Below are 6,000 nucleotides of genomic sequence, written 5' to 3'. Positions count from 1 at the left end.
AGCCTTTTGTGAAAAGGTAGACTTTGCTTGACACTTGAGGATTCACACCAGAGAGAAACCCTACCAGGGCAGCGAATGTGGAAAGACTTTCCCCTTCCACTCTGTTTTTATCTGATACAGTATGACCCTCACTGCCCAAAAGCCCTGTGAGGGTAAAGAATGTGGGGAAGATTTATACTACAGCTTCTCCCTCACTCGACACACCAGGAGTCACGCTGGAGAGAAGCTCTATGTGAACATGGAAAGGCCTTTGCCTACTACTCTGCTTTCAGCCGACGTATGATGATCCACACTAGAGAAGCAAAACGTTGAGTGCAAATAGTGTGGGAAAGGCTTCGTAACACCTTTTCTTTCCCTTGACACTTGAGGAGTGGTGCTGGGGAGAAGCACTCTGAATGCAGTAAGTGTAGGAAAGCCTTAAGCTGCTGCTCGTGGCTCACTCAGCTCACTCATTCATGCTGCAGAGCAACTCCTTGAGCCTAGGATACGTGGGTACGTGCCTTTTGCACCTGCCTACCTCAGTCAACATCCAAGAACTTGTACAAGGAAAAGACCTCTTGAATATAACTACTACAGAAAATCGCTTGGTCACAGGAAACATCTTACTTGGCATCTGAGAATTCACGTAGGAGAGAGACCTCTTGATTACCGCACACTTAGAAGAAAGGTCAGCCACACATCTCCCCAAAGGCTGTATCACTAAGCCATCTCAGGATTATTTCAAAGAACAAGGAGGAGGGAGCAGAAGAGAAAAAAAGAAATGAGTGCACAGCTTCTCTCAGACTTCTCTGAAAGCCATGTGTATGAAAATGTGCATACTTTTCTTTCTTCGGGGCTGTCTGAGAACTAACAGGGCTTTGCCCCTTTCTTTGTGCTTGATATTTGTGTTCACTCATGTCTAGTGACAGGGGAGTTGGACTGTTGAGAGCAGCTCTACAAAGATTTGTTGAAAGCACTCTTTATTGCAAAACATTGTCTTTAGTCTTAATGAGCATAAGTCTATATGAGAAATATGAAGTTTGTAAGAAGTTAGAATATTAAAAGTACTGCCACGTAAGATTATTTTATATTTAAGGAGATGAGGATCTACATATGAATAGGCACATCTTAATGCATCATTTAAGACTATGGAAGGTTTTAATTTTTAAAACAGTAGTTCTTCATGTGGTTTTGAACACCCAGGGACACTGGAGCTACGTGGCTTTCACAAGTGAGCTTGCAGTCTTTCCCTCATGGTTTCTCAGCTTCTTTCGTCCTCTGTAGAGGGGCTTCTCCAAAACAATGTCAGCAGTTTTCTAGAGGTTACACTGGAGCTGGTTAAACAAACAAAAAATATAGCTACCTTAAACTAATGAAAAACTCAGGAAGAAATTTTAAAAAAATGTTTAAATGAATACAATGTATTAAAATGTGAAACATGCATGGAGATCCTTTGACATATTAATGCAATTTCTAGAAATCTAGTCAAAAGAAATATTCTGACAAATGTGCAGAGATATGTGTACAAAAATAACTGCCAAAAATGTGTTTTTATATATGAAACAGTGAAAACAACCTAAATGTCTATCAGTAAAGAAATAAATTATGGCACATCTGTTCTATGAAATACCATGGAAGGATAAAATATCTCTGTGTGTATTGAGGTTAGAATATCTCCCAGATACAGTGTTAGGTAAAAAAGCAAGTTGCAGGAAATGAAATTAGATCTGGAAGGAGAAACATAACACTGTTAACAGTGGCTCTCAGTGGGAAGTGGGGTGGATCATGGATATAGGGAACTTGCAGTTTTTACTTTATATATTTAAACATTGTTTGCAAGTTTTTAAATAAAGAACGTGTATTATTTTTGTACTAATGTTTCAAATATTTTAATCAAAATGGTGCCTTGCAATAAAAGTGACTCCTATTATTTCTTATGAGGCATGGATTTTACAGGATGTTTCAAAGTTCTGGTGTTATTATGCCTTAAAAAAAAAAACAAATCAAAGATTCAGAGCTATTTGACAATATCTAATAAATGATAAGGAAGTTTAAAAACATTGAGACAAGACATATGTAGAATAACATGTAAAAAAAAAATGAGAGCTCAGCATAGGCTACTCTTCAACAAATAACAAACACTCATTTTTCTTTAAAATCCTGGTAACTTGGGGCAGCTGGGTGGCTCAGTGGTTGAGCGTCTGCCTTTGGCTCAGGGCGTGATCCCGGAGTCCCAGGATCCAGTCCTCCATGGGGCTCCCCACAGAGAGTCTGCTTCTCCCTCTGCCTGTGTCTCTGCCTCTCTCTCTGTGTCTCTCATGAATAAATAAAATCTTTTAAAAATATAAAATAAAAAATAAAATGCCCTTTTACAAGTGGTTACGTTTTAGGTGTCAGGTTTTAATCTCCTTGGAGCTGATCACAAGGGAAGTACTCTGATTGCTAGTAATGTCAGTGTATCCTGTGTATATACACACATATACACACAAACATAAAGACACGTGTACTGGCCACAGCTGGTTCTAGATGTTTGCTGCAGAATGAATGTGGTTAGGTGTACTGGATTTACTTTCAGTCCTCATGATACAGGTCAGTTTTCTGAATGGAGAGAAGCGTGGCTGCTTCTGTCCAACATAATATTCATGCCAAGCAATCAGACCTTTTTTCCAGAAAAGAACACGAGTTTGATATCTAATGATTTAATATAATCTTAAGATTTGTCTGCAGCCTCCCCCACAACATATTTGAATATTTGTTAACATCATGCATTGAGAATCATGAACTGAGAATCATGAACCATCGGACATACTTCCCTTGTTTAGAAATAAGGATGGGGCGTCTGGGTGGCTCAGTCAGTTAAGTGTCTGCCTTCGGCTCAGGTCATGATCCCAGGGTCCTGAGATCGAGCCCCGTGTTGGGCTCTGTGCTCAACAGGATGTCTGCTTCTCCCTCTCTCTCTTAGCACTCATTCTCTCTGTCTCTGTCTCTCCTCTCTCAAGTAAATAAATAAATAAATCTTTTAAGAAAGAAGAGGAAAGGAGAGAGTGAGATTTTCACACAAGCATACCTGTAACCCACAGGTAAAAGTCTGTCCAGGCAAATTGTAGTTTGCCTGACAGAGTTGTCCCACCAGAAACTGTGAGTTTTGTTCTCTTCTAACAGGAGAAGTTGGCAGCTACAGCATGGTACAAGTGGATCCTACCCATTTGGGGTCAGTCGCTGAAAGTGGACTGTGAATGAGAAGCCAAGTGACCTTTTCCTTTAGAAGAATGTCTTAGTCCAGGTTACAATACCAAAATACCATAAACTAGGTGGCTTATAAACAACAGAAATCTATTTCTCACAGTTCTGGAAGCTGGCAAGTCCAAGATCAAAGTCCCAGCAGATTGGGTGCCTGGTGAAAACCATTTCCTTGTTCACAGACAGTTGTCTTCTCACTGTGCCCTCACATGGTGGGAGGAACAAGGGAGCCCTCATGGGTTTCTTTTACCAGAGAACCAATCCCATTCATGAGGCTTCCACCCTCATGACCTAATTACCTCCAAAATCGTCACTTCCAAATATCATCACCCTGGGGGTTAGAGTTCAACATGGATTTCAAGGGGACATGCACAGTCTGTAACAGAGGAGAAAAGATCACCTGGAGAAGATACCGTGAAGATCATCGAGTAGTCCCCCTGGTCATATAAGGGTAGACTAAGCAGGTATCATGGCCTTGGGAGAGATGAATACAAGATCTTTGGTATTTCCCATGGTTTTAAAACTCTGCCTCCACCCCGAGAAGGAAGGTGGCCACCCTAAGAAATAAGGACAGTAATTTTGCGTCTGAGAATGGTGTTGGTGGTGATGGTAGTCAGGGTGACCCACTGTTTTCCAGGAGGTTATGATTGTCACTCAAGAAAGTTATACGCAAAGTGATTATGCAATGATCTGAACTCATCAAAATGTCCTTGTAATGGAAAAATAGCCACAGAAATTTTCAGGGCCAAATTCAACGGCAATACATAACATACAGCAGTGAACAAGTTACTGCACAGGGGGGTGTAAACTGACCAAATTTCATTTCCCTCTACATCTGACTTTAGGACTAATCCCCTTTGGAGTATAAGTATCCAGTGTTCTTAGACAACTCAATTTAAGGGACATGGGAACCCTCAAAGCAAGACACTGAGCTCCACGATAATGAAGCACATGGGACATGTGAGTGATCAAGTGGCTATGTGAAAATATAGGGGGGAAAGTTCTGTATTTCAAATTTGTGGGCCAATTCATCCCAGTTATAGGTAAAAATGTGTTTTCTTAAGGCTAAGACAATCTAAGCCTTTTGAAGAGCTAATTCGTTAGATATTACCTTTGGCTTCTTACTGACTTTTCAATGAAGGATTGTGAATGTCTGTCTCTTCTTTGATTTCCATAGCTGCTGCTGCCAGCTATCAACATATTAGCATTCCTTCATAGCTTTTCTCTTTTCTGTAGCTTTTTCCAGATCTGTTTATCTTTATATTCTACAGCTTCAATATAGTAGGTCTAGATGGGGCTCTCCAGTTTATCATGTTTGGTATTTATAGGGATTTCTGAATCTAAAGGTTCCTCTATTTCATCAATTCTGGAAATGTTTCCTTCATTATAACGTTGGGCATGCATCTCCTTCATTACCTCTATTACTCTATTATTACTTTCCATAATTCTCAAATGTATATTGTACCTTCTTACTCTTTTCTTTCTCTTACCCTATCTCCCTTATTTTCAACCTCATCCTTCTTTGCTTTCAGAGTAGTTATTTCATATCTATCTCCCAGTTCACTAATTCTCTCTTCACCTGTGTAAGTAAAATGCCAGTGGTTATATTTTTCATTTATACAAGCCCTAATTGGTTCTTTTTCAAAATATATAGTTGCTAATTTCTTACACTTTTAATACCTCTTTTATATTTTATATCCAACATTTCTAATATCTGAAATTTTGATTAAACTTCTGATTTTGTTTCTTGATGGTTCTTTTGATTTCAAACCAGGACGTCTTATTTCCTCATATATTTTGTGATTTTTAATTCTGAGCTAATGTTAATTGGAATTATATCTGTAGGAATTCTTTAAGGCCTGAAATCAAGATGCACACCTTCAGAGAAAATTTACTTGCTCCTATCAGGCCCCTGGAGACACTACCTAACAGACTATTTTGGATTCTCAGCTTGGGATTTTTCAGTTCATATTAGTAATGGGGATTCTAGCTTAAATCCAAAGAGAATGACTCATGGTTATGAATTCCTCAAGAGAAATTTATCCTTCCTAGCATCCCAAAGGTAAGACAGGCAGTTATATTTACTGGGCTTCCCCTAAGGGGCACTTTTTTCCCTACTTCCTCTTTTCACCAAGGATAGCACCTTTTGGGAGCTCTGGCTTTAGGCAAAAGTCTTTGACCCTATTTCCCACATTACACACACCTTGAGTCTTGTCTTTCCCAAATGTAGTTTTCTCTGATTTGTGCTTTCCTGTCATTTTTGGACTCTTAAGAATTTTCCTTTCTTAAAAAAAAAAAAAAAAAAAAAAAGAGAGAGAATTTTCCTTTCTTGCCAATACAACTAGGCATTTTTTAAATATATAATTCTTCTAATTTTACGTTCTTTTTAGGCATTTTGCACTGAGAGACCTTTTTTTTTAACACCTAGTATTTCATACTGCCAGAAACAGGGCTTCATTATTCATTTCATTAGCTAAATCATGTTCCCCCAACCTTTTGAATTTACCAAACAGTAAATTGTAACAAAAGATGAATTGACACACATAGGCTCACCAGTTTTTTATTTTGTAAAATAATAATTTAAAAAACAAATGTAATGTGTTGAGCACTGGGTATTATACTATATGTTGGCAAGTTGAATTTATTTTTAAAAAATGCCTAACTACCTTTTACTTTCATCATCTCATAAAAAATAAGTTGAGAAGACATTATGAGGGAAACAGCTTTTAACTTAAATTTATTTTGCATTTTGCTGAGATTGATGACAACTTTGTCATAGAC

General features: G+C 38.4%; 1 protein-coding gene across 1 annotated transcript in view; it reads right to left on the bottom strand.

Annotated features, from left to right (window-relative positions):
• Positions 1–1,087: 1,087 nt before the first annotated feature.
• QTRT2 (queuine tRNA-ribosyltransferase accessory subunit 2) overlaps positions 1,088–6,000 on the bottom strand; it is a 144,406-nt gene continuing 139,493 nt past the window's right edge. The window contains exon 12 of the transcript XR_004811744.2: positions 1,088–1,313. The gene's annotated coding sequence lies outside the window, so the exon portion shown is untranslated. The remainder of the gene's footprint in view (positions 1,314–6,000) is intronic.

This window comes from Canis lupus, chromosome 33 (genome assembly GCF_003254725.2).
Source record: "Canis lupus dingo isolate Sandy chromosome 33, ASM325472v2, whole genome shotgun sequence".
Lineage (NCBI taxonomy): Eukaryota > Metazoa > Chordata > Mammalia > Carnivora > Canidae > Canis > Canis lupus.
Note: the sequence above shows the minus strand (reverse complement) of the source record. Positions and strands in the feature narration are given on the sequence as shown.